Here is a 20150-nt window from a genome sequence, read left to right on the forward strand (position 1 = left end):
TTGTTCAGTTTGTCCAACTGACTAAAATTCTCTATGAGTCAGCAGACTGTTGGCTCCCTTGTTTCTATTGAATCATTCTGCCATATCTGCTTAACAAAGGAGGATGCAATGTCGGCTACAGAAATGTATGTGGAACATTGCTGTATGTTTCTAATTAATGATTTCCTGCATTTGTAATTGCACAATAGGGTTGTGCAATGGTAAGACCATTTTCTTTATTAAAAAGTCAGCAGCAATATATATTGACTTTTAAAGATTTGTCATGTAACCCTTGGAAGGAATAAACAACATATGAAAAAGAAACTACTTATTGCTAATTTTTTTTATGATATTCAATTTTTCTGATGTCACTTTAGGACATCTTGATAATTTTATGTGTTCTGTTTTTGTTGTATCTTGTGTTTTGGATTTTTATATCTCTGTTGGATTGATTTGAAAGTTGTCCACTTCTACGAGTGAAGTTAAACAGTTCCAGCAGTGTCACAAGAAAGCTGGGACTGATTCTATTTCTGGAAGGTTGGAGGAGTGTCCTACACAACATTCTTCACACTTCTGAGCAGTGTCTTCTTGACCTTCAATTTAACTTTGAGACACTCTCTCTTTTCCAAGAACTGATTGCTCAGTCATTTTACTTAATGGTCACATCTTTAGGAAACAAGAAACACGCACAAGAAGAATCGAATCGGCACAGGGTTGACTTCAAAGCCTCTTGTGCTTTGCCATTGTCTTTATGTTTGGAAAAGCTGAAGAAACAAATAATTTGTAGAGGGTCTTGCATGTGAGGGCTTTTAAAGAAAAAGAGACAGACCACAAATTCTCTGAATACCTTCCTGAGTGGGAAAGTTTAGAGGCACTTAATGCACTGTTTACTCCAGCTATGATGTGCAGGTAGCAGGAGGACCTTGGGGTTGAATATGTTTTGTTTTCATTGGGGTCTCTGGACTGCTGTTGACTATGTCTGCATCAGGGAACCTTGTTTTAGTGCTTTCACTAAAGCTTTCAGTGTGGAAATATATAATGTGCAACTGAAAGTTTTATAGGGTTCCACAGATGAGAAGGGAGAAGTGTTTCTTAAGCGTGTTCCACAGATGTGTGTGGTCACTTGTGCTTCCTTGTAAAATAGATATAGAGTAAGTTTTGTAAAGCTACATGCACTCTGTCCTCTAACTGAAATGTCTATCTTTGCATATCTTTGTATCAGCTCCAAATTCAGGCCTCTAAGTACATTGTTTATGTCTAGAGGAGTATAAGAGTTGGTGATACTGAGTCAGGTCCTAATATCCCATGTTTTGAATGCCCGCTCCAGGTGCATTATGAATGGTGGGAAGGGTAAGATGATAAGATAGGATATCTTCCTTTTACATTCTCCCAGAATGTGAGACTCAAGAACCCTTTGTATTCAAAAGCTTGAAATAGATGCTTCATCTATGAATTTATAAGTTTATTTTTTAAAACAGGCAGAGTTCGGTTTTTTTCCCCTTGCTTATTCTGTCAAAATTAGTGCTTTATTTCTTTCTTGAATGTATTTAGGTCCTATTTCAATGCATTCAATCTTGTTAAACTTCGGAGAAAAATTAAGAGAACAGTGTCAACATTCCTATCACTGGATGAGACTTCTCAGATCCAGCTAATGCTCTTTGACTGTGCTTCAGAAGCTGCAGATCATCTTGTTCAGCAGCTGAAAGCTGGCAGATTTAAACGAGATTTATAACATTATTTAGTTACAGTGAAATCATTAAAGTTCTGTATTGTAATTATGAATGATTTCACGTACCAGCAAATCTCTGCACAAAATCTTGCAGGACGTGACTGGTATCTTCTTGTAGTTGCCTTCTCTCTCTCTCTCTTACTCAGTCTGTTCTTCTATTTTCCTAGACAATTATCCAACGATTTTGGAAGTAAGAACATTATTTTCAGGATCTTCTCTGCTGTTTAGTCTGACTCATAGATGAAATGTATGTAGATTTCTCTTTTAAGAAGACAAATTAGTTTCTGTAATCAGCTGAGAAATATTCTGGTGAGAGCTCTTTGTTTATGTTCTACAGATATACCAAAAAACACAATTACCTTTTCTCTGATCAATGTTTTGCTGTACGGTATTGAATTATTAAAAAAACTATAAAAGCATGTACAAGGTTTATATAGATCAGCAATCAAGTGCACAAAATTTGAAAGGTAAGGGTGTCTTCCCTGCTCTGTAGAAGTTGGTTCTTCTGATGAGTGGACAAAGAATTATAATATAGAGCTACAGCTACTCATCTACTATAGGCTTAGTTTGCCTCCTCAGAAAATTTGTCTGTAAAAGTAATAACTTAGATTTATTCAGTGTATTTTAATTCTCCGTAAGAAAAAATGTGAAGATGTTGTTAAAGCTGATCAGTGCTGCTGAGCTAATGGAGTTCTGTCCATAATTTTATTCTGGAAATCTTCTGAAGGCTGAAGTTTCTGGCTGCCTTGGAAACTTAGCGAGAAGAGTTTATTTCGGTCATTGCTTACTAGCATCCAGACCAAAAAGGTGACCTAATTTGATTTGTTCTGAGTAAAAAGAGAAGGGAAAAAAGACCCTTCATTCAAGAATTCATTTTACTACCATTTACTTTTCTATGCACACATTATGTTTAGATGCCATTTATAAATATCTTATTATCATTTGTTAAATTTTATGACAATTTTTACCATGCCTGATGACTGTAACTCATGCATTAAACATGCACACGTATTTTAACAATATTTGCATCTTATAATATGCTTCCTAACGACTTGTCATAGACTCATCAGTTAAACATTTATTTTACAAATGCATTTTGTAATATGCTATGGTAATAAACTATAAAAAAGGTATCTCACCCTGTAATATTTTCATATGGATGAATAATGCATTACAAATTCTACCTTCATTTAAAACATGACCTCGGTTCTGATGAAATCTGATACATTGTCTGGATTTATGATCATCAAGTTGTGTGAGGTGCTGTCAATCTGTTTTCTGATTAATTTTCCTATGAATTAATCTGTAAATATTTACAAAATAATAGTTTATTTTTTTCTATCATTTTATTTTTATCCACCTGATGAATTTAAAGCAAATGTACCAACCCCCATCTAGCTGTGAACTAATTTTCATTCAAATAATTTCTGGAAATTCAATTCAGTTCTGAAATTGATTATCAAAATTATGATTGTTCCCTTGCTGGCTGCCTAAGTTCGTCATATATATTTCTCTAAAAAGGTCTGTGCTACTGTCACATCTAATCTTACCAACTGTGTAAAGTTGAAGGGTATATAATATTGGAAAAGTTTATAATAAACTATTTAAAAAAAAACCCTCATACTTTTACTATTAATTGTGTTTAATTTTGTCTACATCTGATTTTACATACTTTTTTAACTTCTGGAACTTTAGTCAAAAGAAACTTTTGCTTAAATAGGTATTGCCATCAGAGTCAGCTCACTGTCTACCTTCCTGAAATATGCTGATTTTTTTCAGTAGTTTTTTTAATATCAATGTTAGTACCTAAGATTCTTTGGATGATTTCTCTCTGTGTGTGCATGCATGTGTAGACTGTTTTATTTTCATTAATTTTATTTCACCAGAGACTTTTTCTTCAAAATTGAAGGGAAAGAAGGAGATTTGAGGCTTGGTTGGTTGGTGGGTTTGTTTAGGTAGGCTACAGAGTATTATAGGGATGTCCATACATCTGGTGGTAGAACAAAATGGTTGAGGATTTCAGCAGTGTTCTTCATTAGGTACCGTCCCATACCGGAGTAAAAACTGAAGTGGTTGGCAGTTTTACTTTTGCTGTTTGCCTAGAATTAGTTTTAGGGCATCACATCTACATGATGCTGTCTGAATGTGTGAAGTCAATACAGAGTATTCTGCTTTTACATCTATTTAACATAAATACAAATGACTACTTCAGGTGCATACTAAGGAGGAGTCAATGTTAGATAATTGGTCTCTTGGAAGGGGCCTTTATTTCACCAGAAAATAGAAGGTTACACCTTGTCTCTGCCTTTCACCTTAACAGTCCAGGCTCAAGAGCCTTTTGTCACCATTCATATTTTTCTTTCTTTTTTTTTTTTTCTTCTAAATAAATTACTGCCTATGAAATGAGCTGGGTTTGTTGTCAATCAGACTTTACTTTAAACACTGAGCATTTTAGACTACATTCTGTGTAGTCAAACACATTCAGATAAGATTGCATAAATTCTATTAGGGAGGTCTTTCTGCTCAGAGAGAACAGTTAATTTTGATTCAATTTGCTATTTTTTTTCTTAGTGTCTATAATATTGAAGGCAAGCAACTAGTTCCAGTTGGGATTTTGTGTTCTGGGGTGTGTGATGTGATCCTATAGCATTGAGGCTAGGAAGTACTCATTCTACATGGCCTTACAGGCATTCATGAAACTTTAGACTAGTCATGTAACTAGTGAATGGGTTTGGTAAAGATGAATTATTTAGTCTTCCATCACAAATGCTTTAGCCAATACTTCTCCCATTCTCTTAACACCATCTCATAATTTGAACATTTACTGTCCTTTTCTATTAAAAATCTAAAATACAGCAGTCATCGTTTTGTTGGAAAATTTTCCCTATTTTTTCCTCAATGATAATTTTTCATAGAATTGTGTTGTATTCTTTACTTATCTTTGAAATTATAAATTTGACTACATTGTTAAATAAGAGTATATAATGACTTCTAGAGTTAAGTTTATAACAATGTTTCTGAAGTTTAACTGTTTCAGTGGATTTCTTGGCTTTAATTGTGCACACTGTTTCTTTGGATATATCAAAATGATGTAGTATCCTGGTAGTTTCTTAGTTCTCACCCGTTACATGCTCATCTATTATAAATCACATTATGGTTGCACAAGAAATGCAGTGAATATCTGTATTATGTGATGGGAATTCCTTTTTTCTTAAGTTTGCTCAGAAAGCAGAGATTCTGCTCTTCACTGTATTTCTTGTCAGCTTGTCATTCTTTCACATAAATCGAATATATATTATATATTTGCTTCTGTTATTACTCAGCTGTTTCAAGATTTCTGTAGTTCAGATTCATTGCGTTCCTTGTATTCTTGGAGTTGCTGTTGTTGATTTCAGATATGGAAAAGCCTCCATAAGTTCCTCCATAAAGTTGTCCAGAACTTTATGTTTCTCTTCATGAAGTTCTTGAGAAATTTCTTTATTCACATTGCATATGTCTTTTTATATGTGCACATACACAAGTGTATTTATACATAGGCAGCTAACATGCAATCTTAGTACAGGTAATAAACTGCAGGGTTGTTCATCATGCACTTTTCTCAACTGAAATTTACTGGTTTCTTTCTTTCTCTTATTCCAAATCTCTGCTGTTAACACTAATAATAATTTCCCAAGATATTATTTTCTGCCTTTTTTTTCTTCTAATGTTGTATGTCAGTTCTTTTTTGAAAAGCCCTGTGATTTGTGGGCCAGAAGAGAGAATGTTCGATCAAAAATTAGTGACAAATTCAGTGTCTTGCCACTTACTGAAGCGACAGTAGATTCTTTGTATCATGCTTAAGAGTAGATTTTAGCTGCCTAGTAGATCACACACTTGATTTAAGTTCTGAGACATTAAGATGCAATAGATTTTCAAACCACAGTATTCATATGCATACAAAAATATTTTAAAGTTATTTTGGTGTTTCAAAGATATAAAGGTTAGCAGACTTCCTCAGTGGTACATAATTTAAAAATTACCTTTATAGAAGGAAAAAATAACTTTATCGTGCATTTTAATAACTTTTTGAAGATTTTAAAGCTAGCTTTTTATATAATTCATATTTCCTGTATACATGGTGATGTGTTGTTGTATAAAGATTCTATTCTACCTTTGTTTCAGAGAATCTGCATAAATCACACATAAATCATGGATAGTTTCTCCATTTGTGAATAACGTGGCAACTCCAAACTCATGCCAATAAAACCATCATACTATCATATCATGTACGGTATATAACATACATACACACTTATAATGAGGTAGAGGAGAATACTGAAAGTATCTTCCCTTCCCTGAAAAATGACCAAAAAGTAGAAGTCACTTTTTGTGCGTTGGGAAAAATAGATCAAGAAATTGAAACTCCAATCATTACCAATAACTTTAAAATGTATTTTAACGTGCTGCAGCTTCAGTTACCCTCAGCTGAAGCTTCTCTATTTTAGCTTACAGGGTCTTGTGACCTCAGCCCATAGCAGAGTTTCAACAGTAATAGCGACAGCCATCTTGGATAAATGTAAGTGAATTTTTTCCTCATTTCTATAGTTTCTGTCCCTCACATGCACTTTTGGAGTTTTGTTTTTTACTCAGGATGTAGACAGTATTCTTGACAACACTATTGTTGTGTGCCAAGTAGCATGATGGACACAAATTACCAGTAAAGCAACTAAGTGGGACTTCTTGCCTTTTAAATGTCACAGTATCAGACTTATCCTGTGCTTTTGAAATGCCAGTATGATAGCCATGCAGACTTTATTTTACCTGCAGCTAGCTTGATGGTAGTTTTCATTATTAGCCAGGATTAATCTGCAAAGAGAGTAGTAGTACAAAAAGATTTTGGCCATGTATTCTTGTTTTGGTTAATGTTAAGGATAAAATCTAGAATTCAGGAAATATTTTTCTAAGAAAAAGTTTGCCTTCTTCAATCAGCTTTATCATTTCAGTTCTGCTTCCTGTCAGATTGTGGTAATCCGTTCCCAAATTTCGCTCTGCATTCACTAACTATTGTATAAATCTGGGGCTGGAGCTGGAGCTGGAAAAGGCTACACTTCATATGTACTGCCTGTGTAACAACTTCCAGAAGTATAAGTTAAGGAATTAAGGGGATTTGCCCACTATTTATTGGTTTCTGAAGAATACCCCATACAGCAGATTCTTTTAAAGTCCGGATTTTTTTCAACAATTGTCATGTTGTTGTAATGGTGAGACAAACAGAAGAAAATAGAAATAGGGTTAATCATTCAGAAAAATCCTTTCCTGTATGCTGATAGCCTGAAGAAGCTAGCATTTAGTAGAAACTACAAAAGATACCTGGACTTAGGTATTCTTTGCTATTTAGTCCTGAGCTGGCCTTTGTCTGAACATTTGGCCATTTCTGAACAAAGTAGCATCCTTGGTCTGTTAAATCACCATGCCACTCCTCCGTCTTCTATTTACTTATATACATAAATATGTATGTAACATGAAGACATACCTAAAATTCCAAGTTTTTATTTACATGTAAATAGTTGTAGCCCTGTACCTACAATAGTAGCTTCTTAATGACCTCGACTGACTAAACACATGGTTGTTCAAATGCAGCCTGTTCTCCTCATGTGGTTTCATAGGATGTATCTGTTATGAACTGTATGAAATACAAGGTAACACCTATGCAGCAGTTAAGGCTAAAACCAGCAATAGTGGAAGTGCCTCCATCCATCCATCTTACAAACATGTCATTCAAAGATCAGTAAGGGGCAGTCTTGATGTGTTACCTGCAAACCTCTAGTCAGCTTAAAAGTCATTAGAGTTCAGATCTTCTTTCAACTATGTGGTTATGTTAATATCTCCATAATAAATGTGAGACAAAATCATATACAGTGGAGTCTGGAAGCTGTGAGAGCAGAAGTATGTGTACTGAAACCAGTTTGTGATTGTCTTGAATTTCTGTATGTCTCAAACTTCATTGTGCCGTGTAGGAGGGTGGTGGGCATTCTTATCAGCTGCACGCAGAAACCAAATAGTAAAAACGATTGCATGCCTAGAATCTATTACTTTTGACTAAAACTATATGAATGAAAAAAAGGGTGTAAAAAATGTTGGCTCAGCTACCAATTACACAGAGGAATATACTGAATCATGAAGAATAATTCCTAAAATTTCTCTGAGGAAACAGGTTTAGTTAAAAAGCTGTGCAAACCGTGAGGACCAATGTTTTATAATATTTACCATAAATACTCATTTAATTTCGAAAGAAGAGGTGTTCTTACATTTGGCATTGCAAGGCTGAGTTAATGAAAGAGCTTTGAAACCACTGTCAATAGGAAGTATGCGTAGCTTTTGAATGTGTGTGAGTATAAAATAAATCGTAGAATCATACAATCGAACAGGTTGGAAAAGACTCCGAGATCATCAAGTCCAACCCTTGCTCCAACATTGCTGTTGTTACTGGACCATGACACATCCAGTCTCATCTTAAAAACCTCCAAGGGTGGTGAATCCACCACCTGCCTGGGCAGCCCATTCCAATGTCTGATTACTCTCTCTGTAAAATTTTTTTCCTAATATTCAACATAAACCAACTTGAGACTGTGCTCTCTTGTCCTACTGCTGGTTGCCTGGGAGAAGAGACTGACACCCACTTGGCTACAACAACCAATTGATCTACAAAGATGGCATCTACAAAATGGCATTATTTTTTCATCATTAATCATATCTTTGCAAAAAATTTTCAGTTTTTTATACTTGTAAGTACATGCCTACAAAGATCAATTTGTGAGGAATTTCACAAAATTAGCACTATAATGATAACAGTTTCAAATCCAGCCTTATCTACATGCTTATCAAATAGCAATTATTTTATTGGACCAAGTGTGCCAACACTGTAGTTTATGTCAAATCTCTGTCTCATTAAATGAAGTGATCCTTATGTACCAGAATGATCTCCTACTTTGATACTGTCTCAGTCTTGTAACAATATCAAGATTATTGAATTAATAGAATGATAATGTGATTCCATAGATCTTGTTAAAACAATATTCCCTTGATAATGGATAGTTTAAATGTGTTTTATTTCCTATTTTTATTATTTATGTGGCTCTTCCAGTTGTCTTTGAACTGGAGAGACAGACAAAAATTAAAGAATGTGTTTATATATTTCAAACTTTGGGGGTTCTTTACTAGAATATGTAGCATGTTTAGCATTCAGTGCATATATATATATAATATATATAAAATACACATATATAAATAAATATATGTCTAACTGCCATGTTGGGGCTTAGATATAGCTCATCATTTAACATTTCAGTATGTTACAAAAGGACTTTGAAATACAGTAGAAAGGACTTTGTGAAAATTGTGTTATAGAAAGTGTGGTGAAGCATACTCAGAGGTTATACAATGTGAAAAACTTGCTGTAAAATGGTTTAAGATATTAAAAAGCCAGATGCTCACAAATCCAGACTACTAATCTTTTTGGCCAAGAAGATATAGCATTTATGTACTTCATATATGATATAAACTTCTAGGAATTTCAGTTTCTTTTTTACGTGTTTCCAAAAGTCTAGAAGTGTTTGTGCTCCATAGTAAAAAACTGAGGATTTCGTAGAGATACAGAAATAACAAAGGTACCTGCAGTCATAAATATTTTGTTACATTCTTGTGATTCCTCATAATTGTCTTTACATCCTCAACGTATAAAAGGCAAAGAAATGTTAGGCACTTAATAAAGAATTCAGTCCATTTCCACATAATATATTACTGCAAATATATATTTTATTCAGCCTGAAATCTCCTTCCTTTTGTTGTTCCTTGGACAGTGAAGTCTAGATGGTTGGAGTAAATTGAGGGTTGTGCAGATGTGTCTTTTTCAAAGACCTGTGCACTCAGATCTCCCACCAGGTTCATCTTCAAAACCCACACATTTTGCTGTTACCTACAAATTAATGGAGAGAATATAATTGTTCATTTCTCAGTGCCTTTGAATCCTAAATTGGGAGATGCACTTTGGTTTTGTTCTAAACTCATTCATTTAAAAAATTGCTTTAGAATGTCTTATATTGGGCAAAACTTAGCAAGGGTGTGGCTTTAACTACTTTAGTGGGTTTGCTGTTCAGAAATTCCTGATAATAACTGGGTCATCACTGCTGACTGGAAACAGATAGAGACAGTTAGATGTGTATATACATTTTTTTAGGAAGCCCCTAAAGCTTTGTTCCTTTCCAAAGAAAAGGTAAATAGTCAACTTAAACCTCTTCAGCAACTGTATAAACAAGAAGATGCCAACAGAGTGTCCTCTTCTCTTATTACCTGGGTGTCCTGTCCATGTTCTCCTTCCATGTGTAAACCTTGCTCTAATTTCCTTCTGTTTGTTGCCACTGTTTGATATTTATATAGTGTTCATAAAGTTTGTAGAGAAAATAAAGATATCCAAGTTAGTAATAATCCTTAACTGCTCTTTTAATTGTGTCAATTATTCACATCCCTCCTTTTCGTCTCTGTAAATATTTTTTTTCTAGTCATTGTTGTGACTTGTAACTAAGTCTGATTGCCTGTAGTTTAAAAAACTCTTCAGAGGACACAAGGTTGAGTTTTCTTTACCAGTTTCTTTAGAGCTTTATTAAGTATTCCATTTAAAACATTTTAATTGTGACTTTTCAGTGCTAAAATGCGTTGAAATTTTTCATAATAATTTTGTATCAGAAAAAGATTTTGAGGAAGTTGAAACATTCATACATTTTCCAAACAAAATCCTTAATATTAGTTTTTCAAGAGTTGCATAATGTCAAAGTCAGGTTCACCATAAGGCAAAACTTTAATTTTGAAATTTTGTTCACTAATACTCTTATAAATACACATTGTAAAAATTTTATTTTAAGAAAAAAATTATCTGAATACCTCCTAAGCAATATTTTTAAGCCTTCAGAATTGCTTAATTGTGAATCCGAGAAGTTCCTTCCATGCTATGATTAGTGCCCATGTTTTATGTTTCAGAAAGGGATTGTTTTTCTGCGTATTTGGGCAAGAGCAAAACATTACTGTAGGACCTGCAAACCTTATATATATTTCAAGTCTTGTTTTATGAAACACTGTAGTTTTGAACTTGCTTGCACATCCAGATGGAAAATAATTTTCCAGTTATTACTTTTAATTTAAAGGCAAGTCTCAGTGTCTTCTTACAGACTTGAAGAGCTGCAGAAGCTGTGGTAAAACACAGAAGGTGGTATATGATCTTTTCATTAAGAGTATTGTAAACACTGTATATATGTGAATTGTAGTACTGTCTTTTGTCAAAAGGTTAATATTCTGGGTCATGCAGTATTTAAATTAATACATCTGGGCTTTAGTAAGCCCAGGTCTTGAAACAACCCTCATTCCTGAGGGTGGTTCTAGGGGCAGTTGTATTTACTGCCAAACCTGGCAAACTACTGGCAGAGCTGAGTTTAGATCAGTGCGATTTCAGAGTCAGGCCGGGTGTTTGGGTACAAATGTGAATTTTCTTATGTTTGTAAGGTGTAGTCAAGAGTAAAAAATACTGATAGATTTTTAATTACTGTGGCAAGAATTCAGTAAGACAGTAGTAGTGAAAAGCATATGTTTTAGCCATTCCAAAGTACTTATTTTGTCAGTAAATGGCATTATTTTTTCATCATTAATCATATCTTTGCAAAAAAATTTCAGATTTTTATACTTGTAAGTACATGCCTACAGATAATAATTGTCTTTAATTGATGCAAAGGATGTTTGTGTAAAATGCCCTATAATTTTGGGAAATAAGCAAAGTAAGAAAGTGCTGGAATAGGCTGGAGTAGGAGGTGGTGTGGAATCCTCCTTGCTTAAATTTTGTAAAACTGGTTTAGACAAATGTCAGTCAGAAACAAAACTGGCTATTCTGCCTTTGAAGAGAAGGATGGGGTAGCTCACTTGCAAAGCCATCTTCTTCTTGTTCTGCAATTTGCATAACAGTTTTTTACTAACAAATACTTTTATTTTGGTTTATTTCTTTTAATGAAATGAGTTCAGATTAGATTCCAATTCAGTGGTTACAACAATTATGCCTATATGTATATTTAATGAACATTGTTTTGTGATGTTTTAATATGAGTAATCCAAATGGTATGACAAAGGAGCTACATCTACTACTTTTCGAATAAGTATCTGAATTCTATTAAGATAATCTCTGTGTAGTTTCTAAAACTAAATAAAAGTGAGAGGAAAATAGGGGTTTGTACAGAAAATACTTTTAAACAAAAGTCTGTGTCTCAAATGTTGCCAAAGGTTCTGACGTCAAATTTACACTATGATGTAATACTGAATTTTCATAGGCTCCAAACTTTGTCTCTAATTGATTTTGTGTTTAGAGAGACAAATAAAAACAAATTCTTATGAATCTATAATTTTCAAGGAAACTGTGTTCAGAGAGCTTTGTAGTGTACTGCCTTATTAAATGCTAGACACTTTCATGAAAAAATTTTGAACAGATTTAAAAGACATAAGGACTTAAAAAACTTACTGCTTTCAAAACTAATGGAGACGTTTCTACCCACTTCTCCATATTAGGGCACTGTTTGCTCTCTGAGTTATAGGGTAAGGGATTTGAATTCCTCTCCTGTCAGCCTGAAAGCAGGAAGAAGAACCAGCTGTCAGGCTGCTCCTGCAGCTGCGGAAGCCACTGGCACTTGCTAACCCAGAGCATAGAGTGTCGGTATTGATCCAAAGTGGAATAGTTGAGAGAAACAACTGAGTTTCTGGAGCCTGCTAGTGAGCCACCACTCCTGACAAGTGAGACCCTTCAGTGCAGGTCCCAGCTGTGGTTTCAGTCCTTGTCCAGGTTCTCCTCATCCAGTGGGGAAAGGGGAGGTGGGACATGACCCCGGACATTGCAGCGTTTAAATGAAATGCATTAAACTCTACTTTTATGTCTTTTCAAAGCAATCAACATTTTCAGTGTAAGAAGTGTTGTAATATTTTCTTATCAGAACTGCCTTTTTTTTTTTTTTTTAGTAGCAATATGCATTTTGTGTGGTTTGCATTAATTCAGACTTGGGGTGTTGTTTTATACAGCACTTGGCTTGAAATGTGCTGCTGCTGTTTCTGACTGAAAGGAGTTGTGTATCCAAAACATCCTTTGTAGACCTATTAGACCTCTACATTTCCCTAGAGATGTTGCATCATAAGAATTTTAAAAATATGTATTCTGTTTGGTAGTCCTGAACATGCTATATATGGGGTTTTTTTCTGACAAGCACTCTCCAATATCTTGTAAATCATAGTTCTGATCATCTTTTGAAAAGATAAATAATACTTCTATAAATACTTCTATAAATATATAGTGACATCCTTAAATAAAATGCATTATTCAAGAAATATCAACATTTTAAGGTAAATTAATGAAGTTATGTTCAAACAGTGTAATAATCAAACTATTATCTGTATACAAGACTGAAGAAAATACCTTGCTAAGTGCTGCACCATTTTTGTGATTCCTCCTGAGAATGAGTTAGCTAAAATGAAGCTGCTCTGCCAGCTTTATTTAAAGATCCATGCTTTAAAATTACTAATTTTATAGTAAGTATTTTCTGTTTATGTGCCTGTCAGTTTTAAACATCCTTTTACATGTGAATGCATGATGACAGTTCTATATTCTGTGCAATTTCTTCACTAGAGTTTTTCATCTATTGGAATAATCCCTTAACAGATATTTATAGAGTTTTTACTGTTATTTTGACAAATCAGACATTGTTATTAAAATTATAAAAGAAAGCATTTCTAATGCTTTTTGCATTAGAAGTTCGAAACTTTTTTAAAATTACATATGTTTTCTAGCTCTATTTTAGTAAACCTTTTACTGAAATTGTGTCTTTCTAGTTCCATTTTTTTATGAAAAGAAGATCTATCTTTATTACTCCTTCAGTGATTTCACTGTATGTGACTGTATCAAGCTGTGTGTTCCACTAAGTTAACTCATGAATAACATATGCTTTACCAGTGCTGGATGTGGTTCCCTTTAGAGACAGATCATTTTGCTGTAATTATCAAAACAAACTATGGTTTATTATCTGTAATATTTGTAGTTTGGAAAACTTGTTGCTTGGTTATGCTCTCAAGGTGACAAGTTGGGAGGATTTCATCTGTATTGTCCATTTTGGTGAATGCCTAAGCAGTGGCCAAATCATAGAATTGTTTTGGTTGGAATGTACCTTGAAGATCTTCAAGTTCCAACCCCCCAGCATGGGCAGGGACACCTTCCACTAGACCAGGTTGCTCAAAGCCCCATTAAACCTCTCCTTGAACACTTCCAAGGATGGGGCATCCACAACCTCTCTGGACAGCCTGTTCCAGTGGTTCACCAGCCTTACAGTAGAGTTTCTACCTAGATCTCCCCTCTTTCAGTTTAAAGATATTACGCCTTGTCTTATCACTACATGAAGAGAGGACTCTGTGATTTCTAAAGAAAATAGTAAATTTACCTCATCCCTAGGTAGCACTTTGTATTCTGATACCAAACCTGTAGACTAGTAACAGATTGAGAAAACAAAATACAGTATTTCCATAATCTTGAACAAAAAAAAAAAAAGAATTGGGAATTGGCAGGTGACATAGAAAGTTAGTGAAAGGACAGAGACACTCACCTGTGTCTAATGAAGGAGGTGACATTTCAGTAAATGGAAGGTACTTAAATATATGCTGTGTGTTGGCAGTCTCCCAAAACTGCTGGTGGAAGTGTGTCTGGGGAAAGCAGCAGCATATTGAAGAAACTGCTGCTTTGAACTGTGCTGTGAAAGTGGGAGCAGGGACTGGCTACAAGCTGATGTGAATCTTTCATTGCTTGAGAGTGACATATGACACACAGGACAGTTTTTCTGCTACTGTCACCCAGGCTGTGACCTTTCAAACGAACTATCAAAAAGTCCTGATTCATCTTGCCTAATCTAAGGCATTTAACTTTAGATGCCCCTGTTAGAAGCGGAGGCAGTCTAACCTATGGCTGCATTATAATATATGTAGGCTATGCTGGTTTTGCAAGGGTGGGACTAGTCCGTGGCTTTGTACAGTGTCTTCTGTTGCTTATAAAAAGTGCTCAGTGCAAGCAGACATATCAGTAAGATGCTTAAAATGTTGTGGTACAAACGTGGCCTAAGAGTCACTGGTTTATGGTAAGATACTATGAAATTATTACTGCTAATATTCTAATGAGGTCCTTGTCAGACTCAGCTACCTAATAGATTGCTTCATGATGTGATACTTTTGTATATTCATCAGAGACAAACTCCTGTGTCACAGTTTATGTTTCCTGTTGGATTTCAGTCCTTCAGTTCTTCTGAACTCCATAAGCACTTTTCTGTATTAGATATCACTTAGGACATTTCCTTATTAAAGTTAACCAAAATATTGACTTTTATTCTGTTATTCATTTTGTATATTAGTTATTTCTGAAAAGACAAAAAAGTACTTAAGCTAATAACCATGTCATCACATATAAAACTGCCACGTGATGCTATATAGTGTAACAACAGTGGCAGAAAATTCTGTCTGTGCACCAGGGCAGATCTGACTACAGTCCAGAAACACTGCATTTATTATACAAGTAGGTGTTTGTTGAACAAACAGCAAGACAGATAGCAAAACAAAATCAGACATGCAGAAATGTCTGCATATATATTCTATATGTCCACGTGGCTATATTTTATATAGAACAGGAAAATTTGAAACCCTCTCATTCACATAACACATCACAAGACCATGAAATTCTGCAGTAGTTTCTAGTTGGCTAGAGCATTAAAACTAAGCAAGTTAGATGCACGTGCAGTTGCAAATGCCTATGCAAAGCATGCCTTTTTGCAATAAGGTGAGTAGCAGATAATTATGCACTTCCTGATACTTGTGTATACAGAGATCAGACCTGAGTTCCTTGCAAATTTTGAGATTTTTCAACCTGAGTAACTAATACTAGGGTGGCTTTCAGATACTTTTGTGCCTTCCTGATCCTGGTTAGCACAGCTAGCATGAGGCCTTGCATAAAGCCTTTGGGTGCACTCCCTCTGTTAGTGGGAGTCAGTATTTTAAAATGTATGTTACAAGTTTGAGAAAATAGTTAGGACATTGTGGCTTTAACATTATTAAAAATATTGATAGAATCAGGATTTTTCTGTGGCTGCTGTTTAACAGATGATAGAAACTAAGGATTATTGTAGTTCTCCATCTGGGTCCTCGTAGTACATGTTCATATAGGAGTATACTTTCCATATTTTCTCCATAACTTTTAAATACACTCTTGTAAAATACATCCATCTAATGAAACAAAAAAAAAAACAAACCAACAACCAAAAACAAACCAAGCCCCCCAACTCCTACACCAAATACTGTATATTGGGCAATTTCTTTTCCTTCTAAAAAATCCTGTACATGCTTTTTAACTGAGACTATTTCTTTCAAAAGAAACGTGAAGCCCATGTATTAATTCACTAAAGATTCATTAATCCATTTTCCTCATATCCAAGAAAGCCCACCTTTCCATTATATCCCCAAAACATACATAAACAATGTGCTGACAAATTGTTCTAAACTCCCCTGCACTTTTTTAAAAATTGTAACTAATGAAAGGCTCTTTTCAAATTCCTATAGAAAGCTCACATTTGTGTGAACAACCACACAGCGGTTCCCTGGCCTGATGAGTGTTTTCTTGCCCTAGTTCTGGCATCCCTTGACAGTACTTGTCAATGTTTTCTTACACTGTTTTAATCTGTGGCTGTTGCCAAAGCTGGATGGAGAACGCTAATGGTAATTGTCAGAAATGAGTTGGTGACTGCATCATCCCCTTATTCTCTGTACATGCCATCTTTAACCATTCACTGTCTTGCAGTGCGCAAAATTAATTTTCTTGTAGTGAAGAACTCGAAAGCAGCTTGCTTCGTCTGCTCTTCTGGCTCCACAAGCAGACAGTTGGGCTGCAGACCTGCATTTCATGATTGCTGGTATGGCCCCCTTTTATCACAGACTGATCAAAAGAGCCTAGAAATGGACAGATAAGGGATTTTATTGAACCACCAGACAGGAAAATAGGTGAATTGGATTAATTCCAACACTACTTCTTGAAAGCCTGAGAATTGTCCACATGTCAGCTGCTCTTGGGGCCAAATGATAGTTTTTATTGCCTAAATTTGACTGAGATCTGTCTATATTACCCAGAGGTAGGAGCAACTAACACCAGTTAATACCCATGCATTCCTAATGAATGTACATAAAGCTAAAGAGTACTTGTCAGCCTTGACAGGGTAAATAGAGAACTTTCCTATTAAAGGCTACTTTGACTGAGATCAAAAGGTGTTTCTTTTGTCTCTATCTCAGTAACATCTGTAAGATATGCTACTGATATGCTTGTATATTCCATTTTCAGTCTTCTGCAACTGTAGCATGTGCCTTTGCTATGGCTGCCAAGATTCTAAGGAGAGGGGACAGGATTTGGACTGGAAATCTTGGATATGTTATGTGGATCCTGGGCAAGGAGGCAGGGATACCCAAATCATTGTTATCTGGTTAGTCTTCCATTTCTATCTGAAACAGTCCTTAACTGGGGATTTTATGTCTTGTGTACAAGGGTTACAAGGAAGAATAGCTCAGTAACCCACATGCTGGCCACAGTTTGTGCTAGTTATGTGTATGTGAGCTGGACATGAAAATTTTGGTCTGTCATTTGGACCCGCATAAAGTTATCTTTACTTTACTCTTGGTGACAGCTCCAAGTGGTTTCTTGAGGAATGGGAAGAAAAAAAAAATAAATAAAAAAAGAAAAAGTAAATCTTTAGACTAGGGAAAATGTGTTTTCAAATATCCATTTTAATAAATATTTTCTTAATACCTAATTGATCCCAAGATTAGGCAGATAATGTATAAGCAAGCTAACATGCAAATTTAGGCATATAACAGTGTAGCCAGATTTTACATGGGCATAAACAGCAACTGGAGAAAGCCCTGGCTCCTCCCATTGTCAGGGAGACAGTTTTTCTAAGCACTATACAAGTGAAAATTGTACTGTCTTTCCCATAATTCCAAATTCATGGAAATGGTAATATCTCTGCCCTCCTCCAGGGGAAGCTGCATTCTGCACCGTGCAACCTTATATATATATATATGGTTTTTAAAAGGGCAGCTGCAAACTAACATTGAGTCTGACTTTATGCCAGTTTCTACTGGGATCATACTTTAAACTTCAACAGCCTTTTAGTAGACTGTGTTTACACGGACATAAACAAGAGAAGAATTTGCCCAGGATGTATCACACTATATGCATATAATCAACTTGTCAATATTCAACTCCTATACATGTAACAAAGTAGAGGTCAGAAAGATTCCGGTGTCTGTTCTTCTTCTAAGGAGTGCAGGAGAGTAAGGCATCAGAGTGGGCACAGAAAAACATCAACCTGCACAGATTTGGGAGTCTGGCATTTATACATATATCTTTAAATGGAACTCTGGCTTGAGGATTATGAAAACCATACTGTCTAGATGCTGGTCGTGCATGTTCAAATAATCGCAATCTCCATGTTTCTAAAATAGACCCTGATTCATTCTCCCATTTTTGCACCAGTTGTAATGCTTCACTTTGCTTCCCTGGCTAGTTAGTGAAAAGAGGAACACATTGCAAGTCAGTATTTCAAATATTCAAGATTTAGCTGAGCTGAATTATTTTCTGATTGGATCTAGTTTACTGTTTACTATTTGAAGACTTTTCTTTGGGAAAGTGAAGTTGCCGCCATTTGGCATCTACAAGAATAATTGTTTCACACTCTTCAGCTTTTTAAGCTGGAAAAAGGCAAAAGAGTTGTGCAGCTGAGCTAGGAAAGATATTTCTCTTGGCTAGTCTCTACTTCCCCTTAAAGCAGAAACTCTTAGAGGGAATCAGAGCAATTATCCACTTCTTGCAGATCTAGAAATATAGATGAGAGCCTTCAGCCTGTGCACATTTTACTGGATAGACAACATACAAATGCAGAAAATTTTAAGGTGATGGTAATTTAGTTTCTTCGGATGGAGTTTGATTTGGGGGTGTGGGGAAGGAGTATTTCAACTTGTTTGGATGCATTTTGTTGGAAAATTAGAGTATTAAATTAAGTTACTTTAAAATACAGTGTGCTATTGCTGATATCGGAGTTTTTTTAAACCAATAGAAACTGAAGTCAGCCAAAGTCAGCAGTACTTCTGAAATTTTCAAAGTCTGTCTTGTGTGTACTGAGAATTGAAACACAGCAACAGTAAAATAATCTCATCATTAGGACAGTATACTTATTTTTTTCAAATTGTTTTGTAACATTAATAAAAATTTTTAATTTACACTTTTACATTTATACTAAAGGTCATCTGTAGGTGATGCAGTTCTGGTTTGAAAGCATACAGGATATCACATATAATTCCAATTTAATAATCATTTTAGTGGCTCTGAATGGCTACACATGGATAGTTCTCCTCTTCTGTGGGGTTCACCCGTACACTGATATTTTGTTCTGCAGTGTAAAGGAAAGGAAGTATTCTCATCACCAAATGTTGTTACATGCCTACATTGGGAGGTTCCTTGTGTGATTCATGGAGAGAAAGCTCCCACACAGAACAATTCAAAATTCAGAACAGAACTCAATTTATTCAGTCTGAATTGCTATCTAAAGGAGCTTCTCTCTCTCTTAACTGTATAAATAGTACATAGACACTCCTCATTTATACTGTTAAAGTTACAAGCTGTGGTTTGCCTGGCTGCAGGCAGTCTGCACACTAGCTGGCATTGTCTTGTGAGGGAAAAGATGCAGATGGATTAGGGTTTTCTGATACACAGATAGGACAATACTTCTGGAAAGCTAGTTTGGTCATAATGCATACAGTCCTTGAGCTTTCTGTAGGTCTTGTAGGTCATCGTGCTGGTAATTTTTTACAAGTACTGTAGCTCATTAGAAACTGGACTGAAACTTGGAATGTTACTGGCCATCAAATAGTTTCAGAAACCAGTAATTTGTGGGTGTCATTGACATCAGGCAAATAGGTATTGTTGCCCTAAAACTTCATACCCTATTACTCACATTTCAAATTCATAAAGCTTTATATGTTTGTTCTTGAAATACATTCAGACTGGGAAAAAGTTTAAATTTCTGGTTTAATTCTTGTTCCTGTAGTATTCGAAATGCACGTGTCAATGAAGAGCCTAAGAATACAGTGCTGTATACATGAATCAGCTATTACCTTTCGTACAGCTTTTTATGGACAGGAATTTCAGAGGGAAAAAAGACAGACTATCTTGAACAGAAGTAGCATATTTTGATGTAGGAAATACAATGTAGGGGGGAGGGTGTCAGTAACCTTTGATCTTTTTGCTTATCCAGTTCACAGGTTTTTGCATTTCAAACTTTCAGCATTTGTATGTCTGTTCATTACTGCTTTA

At 35.2% G+C, this 20150-nt stretch overlaps 1 protein-coding gene across 9 annotated transcripts in view; it reads left to right on the forward strand.

The window, feature by feature from the left end:
• FOXP2 (forkhead box P2) overlaps positions 1-20150 on the forward strand; it is a 405788-nt gene that overhangs the window by 315726 nt on the left and 69912 nt on the right. Inside the window, exon 2 of one of the 9 annotated variants that reach the window (XM_027658848.1) lies at positions 6193-6263. The exons of the other annotated variants lie outside the window; for them this stretch is intronic. The gene's annotated coding sequence lies outside the window, so the exon portion shown is untranslated. The remainder of the gene's footprint in view (positions 1-6192; positions 6264-20150) is intronic. 9 annotated transcript variants of the gene reach the window in all.

The sequence above is a fragment of the Corapipo altera genome, unplaced genomic scaffold, assembly GCF_003945725.1.
Source record: "Corapipo altera isolate COAL_440 unplaced genomic scaffold, ASM394572v1 1, whole genome shotgun sequence".
NCBI lineage: Eukaryota > Metazoa > Chordata > Aves > Passeriformes > Pipridae > Corapipo > Corapipo altera.